The sequence below is a fragment of the Mustela nivalis genome (genome assembly GCF_964662115.1).
Source record: "Mustela nivalis genome assembly, chromosome: 15".
Classification (NCBI taxonomy): Eukaryota; Metazoa; Chordata; class Mammalia; order Carnivora; family Mustelidae; genus Mustela; species Mustela nivalis.
In genome coordinates this window covers 16,481,154-16,501,150 of record NC_139034.1, presented here as the reverse complement: position 1 = coordinate 16,501,150, position 19,997 = coordinate 16,481,154, and the positions used below count along the sequence as shown (strand labels likewise).

The 19,997-nt window shown below is 39.6% G+C and overlaps 1 long non-coding RNA gene across 1 annotated transcript; it reads right to left on the bottom strand.

The window, feature by feature from the left end:
- Window positions 1–6,649: 6,649 nt before the first annotated feature.
- LOC309849306 lies at window positions 6,650–18,076 on the bottom strand. Its single transcript, XR_014303642.1, has 4 exons — window positions 17,994–18,076; window positions 12,645–12,805; window positions 10,793–10,867; window positions 6,650–7,234 (listed from the first exon to the last, which is right to left on the bottom strand). It is a non-coding gene; the product is annotated as an uncharacterized lncRNA (long non-coding RNA).
- Between the last annotated feature and the right edge of the window lie 1,921 nt (window positions 18,077–19,997).

The following is a 19,997-nucleotide window of genomic DNA, read 5'->3' as shown; positions in this document are numbered from 1 at the left end:
GGATTCCTGTCTCACATTGATGTCCTTTATCCACTTTGAGTTTATCTTTGTGTACGATGTAAGAGAATGGTCGAGTTTCATTCTTCTACATATAGCTGTCCAGTTTTCCCAGCACCATTTATTGAAGACATTGTCTTTTTTCCACTGTATATTTTTTCCTGTTTTGTCAAAGATTATTTGCCCATATTGTTGAGGATCCATATATGGGCTCTCTACTCTTTTCCATTGATCTATGTGTCTGTTTTTATGCCAGTACCATGCTGTCTTGGTGATCACAGCTTTGTAGTAAAGCTTGAAATCAGGCAATGTGATGCCCCAGTTTTATTTTTGTTTTTCAACATTTCCTTAGCAATTCGGGGTCTCTTCTGATTCCATAAAAAATTTTTGGAGTATTTGCTCCAGCTCTTTGAAAAATACTGGTGGAATTTTGATCAGAATGGCATTAAAAGTATAGATTGCTCTAGGCAGTATAGACATTTTAACAATGTTTATTCTTCTGATCCATGAGCATGGAATGGTCTTCCATCTGTCTGTGTCTTCTTCAATTTCTTTCATGAGTATTCTGTAGTTCCTTGAGTACAGATCCTTTACCTCTTTGGTTAGGTTTATTCCCAGGTATCTTATGGTTCTTGGTGCTATAGTAAATGGAATCGATTCTCTAATTTCCCTTTCTGTATTTTCATTGTTAGTGTATAAGAAAGCCACTGATTTCTGTACATTGACTTTGTATCTTGCCACGTTGCTGAATTGCTGTATGAGTTCTAGTAGTTTGGCACCCTTCAACGGACGAATGGATAAGGAAGATGTGGTCCATATACACTATGGAGTATTATGCCTCCATCAGAAAGGATGAATACCCAACTTTTGTAGCAACATGGACAGGACTGGAAGAGATTATGCTGAGTGAAATAAGTCAAACAGAGAGAGCCAATTATCATATGGTTTCACTTATTTGTGGAGCATAAAAAATAGCATGGAGGACAAGGGGCGTTAGAGAGGAGAAGGGAGTTGAGGGAAATTGGAAGGGGAGGTGAACCATGAGAGACTATGGACTCTGAAAAATAATCTGAGGGGTTTGAAGGGGCGGGGGGTGGGAGGTTGGGGGAACCAGGTGGTGGGTATTCGAGGGGGCACATATTACATGGAGCACTGGGTGTGGTGCCAAAGCAATGAATACTGTTACGCTGAAAATAAATTTGTTAAAAATCCCAACAATTTGAATATTAAAAAAAAATAGAAAAGAAAAGGAGGCATTACTTCTTTTAACAAGAACAGGAAAAACTCTGTAAAGTAAAAACAAGGAAAAATGAAACAGGTACAATAGCAAAGAAAAAGAACCAACTATAAACTTGGAAATGAAAAAAATATGATATCAAAATGAAAATAGTATAAATTCCAGAAAGAGAAGAGCTGATGAAAGACTAGCTATTTGGACAAGGGTAGATAGAACACAACCTGCTTTTCAATTCATGTCACAAAGAAAATACTACTAGGTCTTGACCTTTTCTTCCCAAAGTCTGTCTAACATCTGTGAGATGTGACTTTGAGTCTGCTTAAGCCCTTCCAGACTTAGTTTAGCAAACATCTCTGATGACAGTTTTCCAGAGGGTAAATGCATCCTGTTTCTGTATATTAAGGACATTCGGGCACTATGAAAGTGAATGCAACCCCACCCTGCTAGATTAAGGATCTGGAAGCAATGAGAAGTGATTTGCCCCTTCCACTCTCTTCAAGTCCATCTGGTGACCAAAGACAGGGATGGAGCATCCCTGAGTGATTTGGTGAACACATCTCTGTGCTCTACTAGAGTCTAGAGTGTGAGGGGCCCAATCTGGAGGGCCCTTCAATCCCAAGATGGAGAGAACATCAATCTAGGTTGCTAGGAATTGCAGAGAAAGGAGTTTGGGAATTAGAGGAGGTGTTGATTACCCTGTCTTAAGAGAGAAATGATACTCATGGGTTGTGTGTAATCCAGGACAAAATCAATCTCCACCAGAAGGGTTGTATATGACTGTGGGGAGCCCCCACTCTTGGTTGGGCTACTAGGTATCTGGAGGATAAAATGCATCAAAAAAGGTAACTTATTGGGTACTGTGTTCTAGTGCTATAGCCCCTGCTCAAGGAGACCAGGAGGGCTTGTAGCTGAGAGTGGCATGCCGTACCTGAGATAATGGCTCCCCTTAAAAGGAACCTTCTGTTAGAACCAGAGAAACTAGAAGTCCACTGGGAAACTGGGAGCCATTGTGGGACCTGAGGCTGCAGAACAGAACACGTATGTGGAATTTTCTTTCAGTTTATTCAGACTTTCAAAAATACTGTGGACATTGCACTTGCCATTTGAAGCATTGATGCTTGCCATTATTGAGGATTTGAGTAAAATTCATATTCCCTGGGGTTTTTAATGCATGAGCATCTTCTACACAAAGCTTCATAAACAGGAGTGGCATCCTGAAAGTAGATTAAAGAGTTTGACTCATTTTATTTGGAACATCCTCTTAGTAGTGGTTGCACTGAAGAATCTTGCTTGTAGCTTTTAATCTTATATAGTCATATATATAAGCTATATATATATATAGCTGAGCACTACCTTCTCCTGGCTCTTCTGCAATGCCATGCTAGATCCAAAGTGTATATGCTGGCCTGTGGAGGCCTCTTTCCTGTCCCTGCTCACATCTGGTTTTCTCACTCATCTTCTGGTCAAGCTTGCTTTCTGCCCTTTAGCAACTCTTACCTCCAGAAAATTCTGCCTCCCCTCATAACTATCTTGTGTAACAATTTCTTTTCATTTTTTTCCCATCTCTGTTATTTGTTTTGTTTCCATAGAAACACAGAGCTGGAAGATACTGTAGGGACTACCTAGTTCAGCACCCACATCTTACAGATGAGAAAACTGAGGCCCAGAGAGTATAAGGAGTGTGTGTGTGTTTGAGTAAGCCATGGGATCTGGCTCTTCTCAGAGAGCTGGCTATGTTTCTCGGACTTTACGTCAATAGGGTTTCTCAGGGTGGCAGACTCTTCCTGCAGCCCTTCAGAACACCCTAGATAGAAGTCCAGCAATGCAGGTCATTCTGAAAGTATCTGCTCTGTCTTGGGAATAGACTGAGTCTGTCTCTGATCTTTTTGTACTCTTTGCAAAGTCTGACCCAGTGTTCTCCTTCCCAGCTTCCTGACAATCCTGCTGTCATCCAGAATGTTCTCCCCCAGCCTGACCTGATTCTCCATCCTACTGCTTCTGTCTAATATTGATCTCCTTGCCATGGAATTTGGCTACTGGTCCAGCAGGAGGTTGCATCATTCCAGCCTCCTAAGTGTTTTTTGATGCCCCTTGGTGGCCATGAGCAAGGATTGGTCGCTAGGTTACATTGGGATCAACTCAGCCCCCAGCTCCCCAGAGAATGAGAAACGGTCCATCTGCACCTGCGTGCTGTGCCTGCCAAGACAATGTGCTGAGGAAGATGTCTGCAAATTTTAGGGCTGATGAGGATGGGGCTCTCAGAGAGTTCTTGCTGGACATCTGTGACCCAGGGCTTCTCTTTAGGGAGAATAAAGTGAGGCTAACTTAAATGGGCTTAGAACCATAGAATGCTAGTCCTGAATGATAAGTAAAATTTAATGTAGACAAGAGCCCAGTGGGTATCTGATTTAAGAAGCATCCACATCATCTTGGGGGATTATTAAAAATTCAGATTTGCGGGCCCTACCCACAAGTATGGTTTACTTGGTCCACAGTAAAGCACAGGAAGATAACTTTCTAATAACCGCAAATTGGAATCTAATAACCGCAATTTGGAACCCCTCAATATGCACACCTCCTGTTGCTGCAAATAAGGAAACTGAGGGCCAGGACCTCTTGGTCCTCCACCCAAGTACAGTAGGTTATGGCTCCCCAGCCCTGTAGAGAAAAGATCTCTGACTTGGATTTCAAGCTTCTATATGGCCATGACTCTTTCCTTGGCTCAGTGAGAGGTGGGCTACTCTCCCAGATGTGTACCTGGAGGAAAGAGGAAAACCAAGGGCATGAAGGGGAGTGGCACAAAAAGAGAACTGGAAAAGCAGTGAGGACAGCTGCAAGTGCTTCCTCACTTTGCTGAAGGAAATCACTGAGGGAGAGCACCCAGTCAACTCTGGAAAAAGAGCCATCAACCACCTGCCAAGCCATTAAATGTGTGGTCATCACTCACCTAATGAAACACAACATGAATGTCTACAGAAGCCTTTCTTTCTTCCAGCCTCATCTTCCTCCTTCTCCATCCTCCTCCTTTTCTTCCTTATTTTATTTCCTGATGTATAATGTGAAATACCAAGAATTTTTAAATGTGACATCATACAAATGCAAGTATGTCAAGATGTCTGCCAGTCCCCAAAGTCTACCAGGAGTAATGCAGCAGCATAGTCCTGCCTTCTTGGCATTCCTCACACTTCCTTTTCTCAAAGGTTTGTCCGTGATTGAGTGTTACATACTCAGAGAGAGTGCAGAGGAGGAGGCATTAACAGTTTTCTAGAAGAAATGCTTTTTTAAAAATGATTTTATCTTTCAATCTGAGTTCCTCTTTAAAATTAAAATAGCCATTCAGCTCTTTTGCGCCTAGTGTGCAATTTCAAATTACATCCTCTTGCAGTTTTCCTGGTGCTTGCCAAGACCTCGCAGATAAGAGGATGTTTTATACTTGCAGTATAAGTTTTGTTCCAGTTACACACATTAATCACCAAATGCCAAGAAGTGGCAAATATATGGGACAAAACAGGCAGCATAAATTACATTTTAAGGTGTCCAGATAAGAGCAAAGTCAACATCTCCATATACCACCTCAAATCTCTTTTGGAATTAGATGGTGGTATAAATTTGAAGCTATAAATAAGCAAGACACTTCTGCACTGTCATACTAACATCATAAAAATGAACCACTTTTTTTCCCATTCTGAATGTGCCTGAATTTGAACCAGAAGTCAGAATGGTTTTAGAGAAACACAAAAATGTGCTATATAAAAGCAAATTTAAACTGGGAATTTTTTTCAAATCACTAAACGAAAGTCATCATCATCACACATTGTAGCTTCTTTAGAGCTCCAGTCACACTGGGACAAAAATTCCTGGGTGAATGATCCTCTTCACTTTGTTGAATAACGTTCCCCACATGGTTTTACTTAAAATGTGACAGTTACAGTGCTAATCACTCCTGTAATGAGATATCCAGTTAAGAGAAAACAGTGGTGGAAGCCCAATTGATAAAATAAAAGGAGGAACCCTGCGTGGGTTTGGAAAACCTCACACATACATGCATTAAAAGTGAGCTCTCAGGATGTGCTAGACGATTCTGGACCCCGCTGCTTTGGAGCTGAGGTGTCTGTCATGGGTGACCTCCCAGGAGATACCAAGTCACTGTTCAACAAATGATGGTAAAGGTAGATGCATCCAACTCTGTGCAAGCCTAGCAGACGTTGAGAGGACATGCCGACCAACTAGATAACTCTGGGTTTTATAGACAACTCTTGGGATAAATGAAGTACCATTTAGCATGCTTAAGTATCAAAAGTGATTTCACTGTACTTTGGTACAAGAAACATTATTTTACTCACAAAAATATCATATATTATTTATTGGAACCCATGCCAAAACCATAATCTGAAGATGCAGCAATATTCCAACTATTCTGGGCAGAAGGTCTACAACTGTATGATTAAAAATAAATATGTTGACATCAATAAATATGAAATGCAATAAATTTACTGACCAATACACTTCTACACCTTTCAGGTCATATTGTAAGTGCAAATAACAATTCTGCCTTTCAAAGAATGCCAGTACCTGAAAAATCAGCCATAATATAAAATGGATGTGAATGGATTTTTTTTAACACCTTGGACAAAGTAAATGTATAATGGAGAACTCAAGATAGTGGCAAGACACAATAAACTAATTGAAAATAACCTATAGAAGGGCACCTGGGTGACTCAGTGGGTTAAGCCTCTGCCTTCGGCTCAGGTTGTGATCTCAGGGTCCTGGGATTGAGCCCTGCATCAGGCTCTCTGCTCAGCGGGGAGCCTGCTTCCCTCCCTTCTCTCTGCCTGCCTCTCTGCCTACTTGTTTTCTGTCTGTCAAATAAATAAATAAATAATCTTAAAAAAAAAAAGAAAAAGAAAAAGAAAAGAACCCATAGATATAGAGCCAGAGTGCATATATACAAAAAATAATAATATTTATGACTGATAGAAAGCTTTAAACTACATAATAAATTTGAAAGAATTTCAATATGCGTTTCCATGCAACAAAACCAAATAATTCCCTGACTGAGTAAACAATAGGAAACAAGGGGAAACAAGAATTCTAGTAGATACTACCTTGAACTTATTATTATAATGATCCTGCTGGTTTTAAGTCATAGTTTACCTTGAGGCAAATATGTATCCCAAATGTTAGTAAAATAATACCAAATCTACTTCTTATCAGTTGTGTGGCTCCAGGTTTGTTATATTTTTGTTTAACAAATAAACACCACCCACTCCCATGTCAGGTCCCGCCATTGTTGTCCTGATGTCCACCCTCGAACAATGGAGGCCTGGCCTGACAATTGGCATAGGAGCTCACGGATATGGGAAAAGCTCCTTGTATTTGGAGGAGACCGAGGGAATGTGTGTCAAAGCCAACAAATCCAGGGTTTGGGGATAACTATAGTAATGGCTGATTGATGTGTTTTTTTATTTTAATTTTTTCTTCAGCAAAAAAGGCAACAGCAGCCAACATACTGCATTTTTGAGTGAAATACCTGAAGGTTTTATTAATCCAATACAGTCGGTTGATTTGCTAAGCCAAACGGAAAAGGGGACCATGACTGGCTTTGTATTAGTGGAGTCTTGTACCCAAAAGCAGAAAGCCCCGGCAGAAGTGAGTTATAAAGAGGGACGTCCACTAACAATGAGACAGAAGGGGAGGTGCCCGCTGACAAGGAGCCAGTGGTCCAGGATGTAATGGTGGATTAAATAGTACTTACAAGTGAAAGGACCTGATAGCTGTAATTAGAAAGATCGTCTGAATCGGAACAGTAATGTTCTGAGGGACAACTGTGCTAAAACTCCTCAGGAATTAATTTAGCTGTGATAGCCCTGGGCCAATGATGCATATTGATATCAGCAACTTTCCAAAGCAATAGTAACAAAAACATATTTCACGACCACAAGCGTATCTGCACTTCATCCCACCGTCTACCACCGTCTGTTTCAGCATCTGAGTCTAGAGCTACAAAATGAAAAGCAGACAAATTGAACACAAATTGAGTAATGAATGATACTTATATGCCTGAAGATTAATTATATTGAAATTGTATATGCACTTAGTTGGCTCTCTCTCATAAAATAAGGGAATGCCCATTTTAGAAAATTTCCCATTAAAAATGAATTGTATGGGGTCGCCTGGGTGGCTCAGTGGTTTGGGCTGCTGCCTTTGGCTCGGGTCATGATCTCAGGGTCCTGGGAGCGAGCCCCGCATCGGGCTCTCTGCTCCGCAGGAAGCCTGCTTCTCTCTCTCTCTCTCTCTCTCTCTCTCTGCCTGCCTCTCTGCCTACTTGTGATCTCTGTCTGTCAAATAAGTAAATAAAATCTTTAAAAAAAAAATGAATTGTATGTAAGATTTAAAAGGTTTGAAAGTTTCTGAATGAAGTTGACCATCCAGAAATTTTTCATTCCCCGAGCACTGTAGATTGTGGAACACTTAAAATACTATGCAGATTGGTGTGCCTGGGCTGCTCAGTTGGGTAAGTGTCTGTCTGACTTCTGCTCAGGTCGTGATGTGGTCCTGGGATCCAGCCCCGCATAGGGTTCCCTGTGCAGCAGGGAGTTTGCTTCTCCCTTTGCCCTTCCCCTGGTCATGCATACCAATAGCATACCAAATAAATAAATAAATAAATAAATAAATAAAATCTTTTTTAAAAATCAACTTCTTTCACCTCTTCACCTATCCATATAACACGAGTGTTCATTTTGTGGCACACAGCTTTCCAACTCAACATAAATTTCCCTTCTTTTTTAAAAAAATCCCAAACTCTTTTGTTTTAGTCTCTCCCTCTTTTTCTCTTTTCTTTCCTTGTGGCAGCTATAGTCACAGTACAGACACATGTCTATCTACTGAACATTCTTTTTTATAAGTTACAATATATGTGCACATTGTCTCTCTGAGAAGGGAAAGAAGAGAGTCCGTGCAGTCCTACACTCTGTGGCTTTCTGTGGCCTTCTCCACACTAATCCTCGAATTTGAGGAGACCATACACGTAGTCTGGCTTACTATTCTTATTTACTGGCTAAAGACAGTAAGTGTGTCAAGTTGTTTTCTATTAGCTCCCGCCCAGTGCTTGTCCCACTGCATGAGACTCCCCCACCCCCACTTCCTTCTCGTATTGATGGTAATGTGCCCAGATAGTTCTGTTTGCTTGTTTGGGGAGAGGGGAGTGAAGTGGGTGGGACAGGAGCTGGATAGGTACTGATTGCCCAGAACATGATGATGATGTAGAAATATGGCTAATATAATTATTCTTTCTCAAGGGGAAAGCCCCTAAAATAAACATAAAACCCTAATAAAAGTCAGACACAGTTTGCTTAACCACAATATGGTTAACATCCAGGTGTGAAATATGGAATTTAGAAATACACGCATTCAGAACTAATCTCTTTTTCTTCCTGAACATTCAGATTGGTATGCTATGGAATTTAAACATCTTCAGTTTCCCCGTGGCTATGATTATGAACATTTCCAGCAGTGCTGTAAATATGTAAACAAAATGCTGTAGGAAAATGACTTCTTTTTTCAGAAAGTGCATACAAAGATATCTACTGCAGATTTTTCTTCAAATCCAAAACAATGGATTGATATGCACAGGCTGTTCTTTATTCCTAATCTATGAGCCATGGTGATAGCACACTGATCTGGTCAAGCAGAACTCCAGGGGTCCACCTCTCCTTTCCCAGGTTTCCTTCCGTGTTCCCCAGTGGCCCCAGGGAGCTCCCCACCTCCTGGGGACAATACATTGCTGGGAAGGGCACTCTGTGAAACTTTAGTATAAAGGATCTGAACTTTGCACAGAGCCCCCTCATTGAAACACACCTACTTGGGTAACAACCTCCCTGAAATTTACATATAATGCCATCAGAGCCAGCTGTAGCTAAAATTGTGACCAGGCATGAGTTTTTTTCCAGAGCATTTTGTACCCTTTGCCCTTTGGTGACTTGGGGACCTTCAGTATTCACATTACTACAAAGGAAGTTTTGAAGAGTCTGTGAAGTTTCTTTATCTTAAAGAGATATGACAAATAAAAAATCAGTGGTCCAGCTCAAAGCATGCTTATGGAGGAAAATGCTGAATAGCATTTGGATACAGAAATAAATTGAAGAATGATTTATATCCAAGCCAAAATCCATACACAGATACCTGTGTGAGTATTAAAAAAAATTGGGGGGCTTATGGAAAAAACTGAGCTAAAAAAAACTTCTCTCGAGAAAGACACCTTTAGTTGTTGTGGTTGTTTTTTTTTTTTTTAAGATTTTATTCATTTATTTCGACACAGAGAGAGAGAGATCACAAGTAGGCAGAGAGGCAGGCAGAGAGAGAGGGAAGCAGGCCCCCCACTGAGCAGAGAGCCCGATGCGGGGCTGGATCCCAGGACCCTGAGATCATGACCTGAGCCGAAGGCAGAGGCTTTAACCCACTGAGCCACCCAGGTGCCCCTCTTTAGTTGTTTTTCAAAAGGCAGTATGGTTGAGTAAAAAACCCATTAAGTCAATGAACTATTACTTTCTGGGTCCAAAAAGTGACATTCTTATTTGCATCATGTCCTTGAATTTAGTGTTTTTAAACTATCATTTATTTTTTTTAACACTTAAAAATTCCACTTCACTTTTCCAAATCTTTCCCTCTCCTCTTCATCTCATGTACTTAATTTTCCCCCTTTTAGGGGAAAGGGGAAGGAGAGGAAAAAAGATTTAACAATTAGAGGCTTAAGTAAAATTTTGGTAAGTTTTCATCCAGGTTCTGCAGTCAAAACTACAACAAACTGAGTGTTTACAGATATTCTAACAGCTTCTGACACTCTGAGAAAGAAGGGTGCCACTAAATCTACCACTCATTGAACTGGATTGGGTACTAAATGGGAACTAGAGGAAGAGGTAATCCAGTTATCAAATGTTTCAGGAGCATTCCTGTGGGAAAGCTCTGGTGTTGGGTGTCGGTGTCCTTCTTCCAAGCTGCCCACTGGCCCTCTGTAAGCAACTCACTGCTTGAATAAGCCCTTCCTCATCTCCCCACAAATATTTATTGAACAACTATTATATGCCTGGTACTATTCTAGGTCCCTGCCTTCATGGAATGTACATTATAATTGGTTGAGAAAGAAAGAAATGATAATACCTCATTATCCCAAGAGTTAAATGATTAAAAAATACATATAAAAGACAGAGAATGACTTTGTTGGGTATCAAAATGGGCAGTCAGAGAAGGACCCTAAGAATATTTAACATTACATGTCAGCTGCCTTCTCTCTGAGATGCTACAGCTCAGAAACTAGGTCTTCATTTCTGTCTGGAAAGATGAAAACTTTTTTTAAAAAATAGTCAAATATGGAATAATATGGAAGTATTTACCCTTGGAATATGAACTCTAAGAGAACACAAGGAAGCCGAGAAATAAGAATAACTATTCTAGACAGAACTGTTTGGTGAAGTTTTATAAATGGCCTCCATTCTTAAAATATAATATCCTTGATTCTGTCCCCTTTTGCCCCAAGAACCAAGAAGTTTCCTGCAGACTTACCAGGAGAGGTATGGTATCTTCACAGATCTCTGGGAAATGCTGCCATCAGCTTCTGCCCCTAAGAGATGTGGTGCCCTGTGAAGGGATGAGATGAGGTGTAATTCAAGGGAGATGAGTGGCAGAAAGGCCATCGGATTCTTGGTGAGATCTAGTCTTAGTCTTGAACGGTGGCCAAATGGCCTGAGTATTCCCCTTAGCCTTCCCCAAACTTGACAGAAATATAGTTCTCTAAGGGGAGAAAGGTGGTTTCCTTTGGTTATTGAACTTTGGTGTTAGAAATGTGGTTCTAATTTGTTTCAACTATGCTGTGATTTCAATCTTACATTATACTTGACATTAATTTTTTCTATCCTTTTTTTTTTCTTTTTGATCCTAAGCAGCTCAGAAAGGGAAACATGGTAGTAATCATACAAGCTTAATGTGCTGATCCCAGTCTTTACAACATCTTTCTCTAAGTCTTAAATGTGGGCAGAGACAGGAGAGGATGGTTTAGGAGATATTCAGTAACCAAACATACAAGCCCACAATGCCCCTCCCCTCAAGACAGCGTATTTCACAGACCCTCACAGCACCTTGTCACATATCACGCCCCTGAATCAGGACAGAGTGCTAAAAAGGAGGGATTTCTCATTTTTAGTTCTTTATTTCTCATCTTTAGTTCCATCATTTGTGTTGGTACAACCTTTTAGATTTTAATGGAAAAAAAAATAGGATAGGCAAGGTTAAATTTCTATCTGAAGATTTATCTTGAGGGTAATTGTTTTAATCCCTAGTTTTCATTTTTTTTATTGAGAACCTTAAACATTTTTTCCTTAACTAAAGAATCTTAAGAATAAATATAAAGTACATTATTTAACATGTTGCAGAGGGAAAGTCTACACAAAGTGTTGTAATTGTTTATCAGTTTGTAGGATGACCTACAGTAAAAGTTTCTACTTTTTAACCACTTCTAAAATTGAATCTTATGTAAAGTACCAATATATAGAGACAATAATATTTGGTTGTTCTCATTAAAATGGGGGTGAAAAGACCTAAATGTCCTCTTCTTTCACAAATGCACTCCATACATGTAAGAGACATATTTAAACCATGCCCTGAGAAGGTCCTAATGTATGACCCCAGAATAGATGGCTCTGAGGGACACACTCTTAGAGTCAGTTTTTGTGGGACTCCACTCCTAGCCTTACAATATCACATTTCATAGGTGACCATATTTGTTTATCTTGAATGTGATTACCTTTTTGGTGTGTCTAGCATTTGATTTTGCTTATTCAATCTCCAAACACCAGCCAGGAAATTTAAAACACACCACATAAAAAAAATGAGTTCATTTTTTTTATTTCTCCTTTTATACCCTTTAATGAAAATAGAAATAGGTAAGTTACAATAATCAAGTTGCTTTGAAAGGAACCTACAAATTTTACCTGGATCTGATATTTGATTTTTGTTTGTTTGTCTTTTGTTTGCTACTGTGTTAAATAGTCACCAAACTCCTTCTATACACAAGGCAGTTAATTGTCTAAACCAATCCGATTAAGACAGCATGGTTAAATGGAAAGAACATGGGTTTTGGAGTTATCCCAGTTGAGTCAGTTAGCGAGCTGTCCCACTGTGCCTCAGTTTCTTCATCTATAAATTGGGGATAATGTCTAACTTGCAGTGTGATTTTTGCAGTGTGAAGCTCAATGGGATAATGCATATGAAAATACATATCCTTGCACTTGGCCCAGAACACCCAATTTCCCTTCAAGTGGGAAGTAGAAGAGGGAGGGGTGTGGCTAAGTTTTCTGTAGCTTAACCATGGAGTGCAGGGTAAAAGTCTGACATCTAGTGGTCAGAGTGACATTTGCACCTCATCTTGTAGGGTTGAGTCTCCGAAGTTCCCAACTTGGATCTGCATCAGAATCACCTGGAGAAGGAGGCCCCTTTCATAAAGATCCTGATACTGTAGGTCCATGCCAAGACGGGGGAAGATCTAGCTTTAAGAGTTCCTCCAAAGGATTCTCACACCACCTGTTAATCATAGATAGTTTGAGGTCAATAACCTGAAGGTTCAGAGAAGAGAGGCTGGTAGGTGAGAAAGGTCTTTATTTTAAGCTTTTCATAAAAAGAGATCTTGTGTCGCAGGAGTACAAAGGCAAGAAAGTACTTTATGAAAGAGTGGATTCCCAGGTGTTCTAAGTCAAGCAAACCTAAACAAAGCTAAGAATGATCTTACAAAGAGCAGTAACCATAGCTCTTTCCATATATATATTTGAAGAAAACCTACCAAAAAGCACTACACTTAATCTCTCATTACAGTTTATTGAGAAACACAGAAAATCAATTATAACATTTCTATACATTTGACAAACACTTATCTAATAAATATTAATTGCCATCAGCTATGTTCCAAGAACTGTGTTGACTCTTAAGAGTATAATGAGTAATACTGATTTCTACAGATCTCATGGGCTACTGGGGAGATGAACAAGTAATCAGACTATTAAAAGTCATCTTAAGAGCCTTAAGACATAAAAAGGAAAGAAAGGTATGGAGGTATGCAAAAAGCTATCTGTATTAGTTTTCTAATTAGTTTTCTTCTGCAACAAATTACCACAAACCTATTGGCTTAAAACAATGCATATTTTTTAATCTTACAGTTCTGAAGGTTAGACGTCCAAAATGAGGCTTATGGGGCTAAGTCATGGTGTCTACACAGCTGTGATCCTTTGGAAAGAATCTGCTCCCTTGTCTTCTCCAGTTTCTAGGAGCTCCTTGTGTTTTTTGGCTCATTGCTTCATCATTCTGACCTTGGCTTCCATTGTCACATCGTCTCTGATTCTAATTCCCCCTGATTCCCTTTTATAAGGACTCTTGTGATTACATTGGGTCCATCTGAGTAATTCAAGATCATCTCCCCACCCCAGTCTCCTTAACTTAATCACATCTTGCAAAGTCCCTTTTGCGACACAAGGTCATATATTTACAGGTTTCAGCATTAAGACATGGACATATTTGGGGAACCATTATCCTGCCTACCACATTATTTCACCCAGACTTGGGGAATCAGGGTGAGAAGGCCTTCCTAGAAGAAGAGATATCTGAACTGAAACTTAAATGATAAAATATGATATTTCCAGGAAGAGAAAAAAAAAAAAAAAACAGTGAGATATGTGAAGAAGGTGATCAGTCATGCAGTAAGATTTCCCAAAGTGGAAACATGTGAGAAGACCCAGAGATAAAAGGAAGTATGCCTGTGGATCTAAAGACAGTGCTTTAGGGCTGTGTGGCAGGTGAGAGAGGGAGGTGATGAGAAGGTTCTAAAAATAATCAGAGGCCAGAGTATGGAGAATAATGTCAAAAGCTGCATTATGTGACTTCGGAATTTTTCCTGTGAGTAGCAGGGAGTTAAACTAAAGAACTTTAATTGGAAATACTTCACTCTGGTGTGAAGTGAAGCTTGGAAAAGGGGTACGGTTGGAGGCTGGCATGTATTGAAATCCAGAGGAGAGTTGATACAGCTGCCTAACCTGATGGTTCAGTGGCTAATGACACTGGTTCATGCTGCAAGGTTCCTTCACCTACCTTCTTTGTGGTAGGTGCAAAATGCTTAGCCTCTTTATACCTCATTTTCCTTATCTGTAAAAATGAGAATAACACTAGAGCCCAGTTGCATTATTCAGAGGAATGAATGCAGAAATATATTTAAAGCACTTAGGATAGAACCTGGTACGTGACAAAGATCCAGTAAACATTAACCATTGTTATTTACTGGCCATTTCAGTAGGAATGGAGACAACTGAGCAGACTCAAGAGCTATTTTTTTTTCCATATACTTTTTTTAATTTTCTTTTCAGTGTAACAGAATTCATTGTTTATGCACCACACCCAGCTCCATGCAATACGTGCCCTGCATAATCCCCACCACCTGGCTCCCCCAACCTCCCACTCCCTGCCCCTTCAAAACACTCAGATTGTTTTTCAGAGTCCATAGTCTCTTACGGTTCTTGGTGCTATAGTAAATGGAATCGATTTTTAATTTCCCTTTCTGTATTTTTATGATTAGTGTATAAGAAAGCCACTGATTTCTGTACATTGTATCCTGCCACGTTGCTGAATTGCTGTATGAATTCTAGTAGTTTGGGGGTGGAGTCTTTTGGGTTTTCCATATAAACAATCATGTCATCTGCGAAGACAGAGAGTTTGACTTCTTCATGGCCAATTTGGATACCTTTTATTTCTCTTTGTTGTCGGATTGCTGTTGCCAGGACTTCTAATACTACTATATTGAACAAGAGTGTTGAGAGTGGGTATCCTTGTCATGTTCCTGATCTCAACGGGAAGGTTGCAAGCCTTTTCCCATTGAGGATGATATTTGCTGTGGGTCTTTCATAGATAGATTTTATGAAGTTCAGGAATGTTCCCTCTCTCCCTATACTTTGAAGCGTTTTAATCAGGAACGGATGCTGGATTTTATCAAATGCATAGTCTCTCATGGTTCATCTCCCCTTCCAATTTCCTTCAACTCCCTTCTCCTCTCCATCTCCCTATGTCCTCCATGTTATTTGTTATGCTCCACAAATAAGTGAAACCATATGATAATTGACTCTCTCTGCTTGACTTACTTCACTCAGCATAATTCAAGAGCTATTTAAAAGAAAGAATGAATAGAACTAGTGGCAAGTTGCTAAAGTGGGGTGAGGTAGATCAGGAAGCCAAGACTAATGCTCTGATGTCTAGGTGGGCAATTGATTTAACAGTGCTGCAGATAATAGTGCCCTAGGACATAAGAAAAGAACTAAGATGTAAGTATTTGTGTGTAGGAGATAAGAGAAGTGATTGGTTCAGTTTTTGACATGTTGAGTTTGAAACTGATTGTGAGACTCTTGAGAGATCCAATAGACATTTGGTGGCTATGTTTAGAAAGATTTGAGATGGACATGGGAGTCATTAATTGAATCCAGGAGAGAGAATGAGATCCCCTGGGAGCACATATAAAATAAGGGAAGGAAGACCTAAGCTAGAAGATGTGGATGAAGAGGACTCTGCACTTTCCTTCTCATGGCGTTTGTGACATTGAGTTCTAATTGTTGTTTATTGTCTCCGCCATATGACTCTATTACACTGCAGGCTCCCTGAGGGCAATGATAGAGTCTAACTTGCTCACCATTATACCTCCAAAAGGTAATATCTGGCTGGCATACAACCACACTCAATAAATACCTTCAGTTGACTTATTAAATTATAGGCATCCTTCAAAACCAAAAAAGGATAAGTAAAATATATAGTGGAAAGAAGCTGTGAAAGACTGAGCATGAAGACAATTAATATTGTAGAAATATGCATAAGGTATTGGGTAGCTTTAATAATGAGGTATATGAAAAGTTGGTATGTAAAAGTAGAACAATCACTCTAAGATGAACTATGTAGAAAGAATTGGCAGAAAGTGGCTGTTGGATGGTGATGAAAGTGGTGGTTGTGATGATAATGATGGTAGGCAAAAATGAGACCTGTGGATGACAATGTCATTAAAAATAGGATAAATTACCATTTATGTCCTTGGGTGATTCAAGTACAATCTTGTCTAGTGACAGATCTTTTTCTGGTCCAATAGTTCTGGGGTAATGGCAGCCTTATAATGGAGATCCTAGGTCAAAACCTAAAATATTCCTTTTCATGTATTTACATAGTCATTCCGCATTCATTGAGCACCTACTGCATATCAGGACACAAAAATGAGTGAGATTGCCTAAGAGGGAGTGAAACGACACATCACTGGTATAAAAGGAAATGTAAACAAATTAACAAGCTACCTTATTGATTTTATAATCTAGATATAAGACACTCTACCAAAATCACTTTCTCAAGGTCAATAATGACCTACATGTTGCCAAACTAAATAATCAATTCTAAGTTCTTACTTGACGTATCAGTAACATCTGAGAGAACTGATTACTTCCTATTCTTGTAATATTTTGTTCCCTTGGCTTCCTGGTTTGATTTTACTGCCTAGTCCTCTTTAATCTTCTTCAATGATTATTCCTCTCTTCCATGACTTCTAAACATCGGAGTACCTCAGAGTTGAGCACTTGGATCTCTTCTCTATCTATACTTACTTCTTCAGTGGCCTCATCTAATGTCTTGGCTTTAAATGTGCTGAAGAATTTTTTACTTCAAGCCTGAAAATTTCCCCTGATTTCCAGATTATGTAATCACATATCAAACTGACATCTCCTCTTGAGTATCTAGGAGATATCTCAAACTTAACATGTCCAAAATCCAATTCCTGACTATTCTTTAAAATCAGCTCTTCCCATAGTCTTCCCCTCTTAGCCATGGCAACTTTATCCTTCTAATTGTTCAGGCCAATTTATTTGAACTCATCCTTGACTTTTGTCTTTCTCTAGCACACAACAGACAATCTTTCAGAAAATCTTCTAGCTTTATTGTTACATTATATCCAGGATCTCATTTCTTTCATTACCATCAAACTTCTCCATGCCATGGGCATCTCTCACTTGGACAACTGCAAGAGCTCCTAACTGTTCTCCTGCTTCTACACTTGCCTTCCTATAGCCTTGTCTGAACACTGAAACCAGATGATCCTGTTAAACATGTTGGGTTACTGCTCCACTCAAACCCTGCTTTTTGTTTCAGAGAGAAAGCCAGAATCACGATTACCTATCAGACCTTAGATCCATTCCTTGCTCATTCTTTTGAGTCATACCAGCCTCCTTGATATTTCTCAAACATGCCAGACATTTGTTTGTTCCTTCCGCCTGGAACAGTTTACTCTCAGATAACTGAATGGCTCATTCCTTTACCTCCTTTCAGATCTTTGCCCAGTGCAAAGTTGGGAAGAGAAGCGTAATCGGCTCTTGTGAACTGGTACTAGCAGACTACAGTGCACCAATGGGAGGCTAACTTGTGTGAGGTCAGTTTGTCACCCCTGTGAGATTAAAGACCTATCCCTCAAATGCCTGAAAGATTCTGATAGCACTAAAAAAAAAAAAAAAAAAAAAAAAAAAAAAAAATATCCACCTTGGGATTATGTCTCTTTCCTCAAATAGGCCTCTTCCCAAGAAAGCACAGAGAGAGTGACATGATTGGCCATGCAGTCCTTTGGTTTCGGATGTGAAAGTTGGACCAAAGGGAAAGTGGAGAGAAAGGCTACCCAGCGAACTTCACTTGTGCTCAGCTTTTAAAGACCTGCTCATACCGGGCATATGCCTAGAAAACAAGAGAGTCCTTGTCCTCAGAGGTGCATAAGGTGCCTCATCCAAAAGTTCTGATGGGCAAGCATGAGTCAGTCCCCAGTAAAACAGCAAATCTGTAAAGAAAAATGAGAACAAGTTAAGATGGGCATATTTATCTAACCCTCTATAATTGCAAAACTTACAATTCTAGGGCAACTGTTTTCCCTTCAGAAGAGTTAGAAAGAGAACATTGTTTTTCTTGGAGAAGGATGTAAGATGATTTGAATAGGGATGAAATATATATTGCCAGCCCCAAGTAAACTGCCAATATGAACCCAGAAATATGAATAAAGTTTGAAGGCAATAAAAGTCTTTTTTAAAGTACTTAAAATGTGCCAGATACTGTGCAGACTGTTTTACATAACTTAGTTCATTTAGCCTTCACAAGAAGTTTCAGATTAGGTATTGTTCTCCCTATTGTGTAAATGGGGAAACTGACCCCCAGAGAGTTCAGATAAACTGGCTCAGGTTGGTGGTAAATGACACAGTTAAGTCTATTCGCCTCCAAAGGTGCTTTCCACTATTCCAGGTACTGAAGACAGGTAAAAGGGATGTGGCCAATATCTCCTACAGAGGACGAGGCTGAGGACAAGGCTGATTTCCCTATTGAACTGTTCCTTACCCACCTAGACTTGCTCCTTGGTTCTTCTCTGGTCACACCTTCCATAAAGCGACTCTGGATCATGGCCACAAGAGGGCAGACATGCCTGAAAAGTCAGGAGCACTAGGAGGAGTGAGGAACTTTATCCCGTGCATTTCCACTCTTGGTTTCTCCTTCACACCAGGATTAGAAGAGGCACTCCTGGGTCTGCAGAATAAATGGCAATAATTACCATTTTGTCCTTAACACAGACTTATCAACTAGTGCTTTTTATCGTTTTCATTTTACAGAAACATTTCAAAAAGAATGAGAGACCTGTGATGTCACTATTAATATTTTTCTTAGACTGTAGGGTCTTGTTGGAACTGTGGAAAGCACTGATCCCTCAAGACAAATTGCTCTGATAGGATAAGCAGCCCAAAGCATAGAGTGTAGGCACTTAGAGGGAATAACACTGTCTTCTTCAGCCCTGAGTTTCTCACAAACAAGAAATATTAATTAACTAATTTTAAAAAAGAAATTCAAAAACGTATTGTATTGGGTTTACTACCTTCAAGATTTTGCAAATGAGGCTCCTTGGCATTATTATTTCATTGCATAAGCAAGGTATCGTGAACTCAGAGACACTCACATCAAACCACAAAGTTTTTCAGCAAAAATAAGTATGACTCGCACTAAGTATTTACATTTAGAACTCTTTTTGCCAGACCTCATGATAATCTCTAGATCCAGAATCCACACAAAAATCAAAGTCATGCCAGACCTCATGATAATCTCTAGATCCAGAATCCACACAAAAATCAAAGTCAAAAGAGACGTACCCTGATAATCAAGTTCTGGCAGGCCAGGCTGTTTGTCACTCATTAGAAGAATCAATGCTTAGTCTACCCCACTCAGTTTGACCCAAAGTAGAGAAAATTGCTAACCTCACCCTGTTTCTAGGGTTTCAGTATCTTATAGATAACAACAAAGCATTGGAAGAATATTTTCGAAGTCTTATATTAAAGGTTAAGGAAAGCAGAGTCTAACTAGATCATTAAGATGACCCCCCAGAGTAGCTACTAAGAACTTATACCAAGCCATGTTGATGATATCTGAACTAAGATGATGGCAAATGCTGGTTTGAAGTTTTACTAGATGAGGAAGAAAGTGTCACAAGAAGCTTATTCCATGTAATCCTTTAACGAGGTTCTAACCTTTTTATTCCAGTGGCCTTCAGAAGACTCTTTAACTGTACTTTTTAGTCATTTCTCTGCCCAACCAACTTATTCCATGTTGATGAACTCATGGTTGCTGTCTCTTTGGTTGATTTTTTTTTTTTGAATTATCTGTTTCATTCTCATATCTGGCTTCATACTAAAATAGT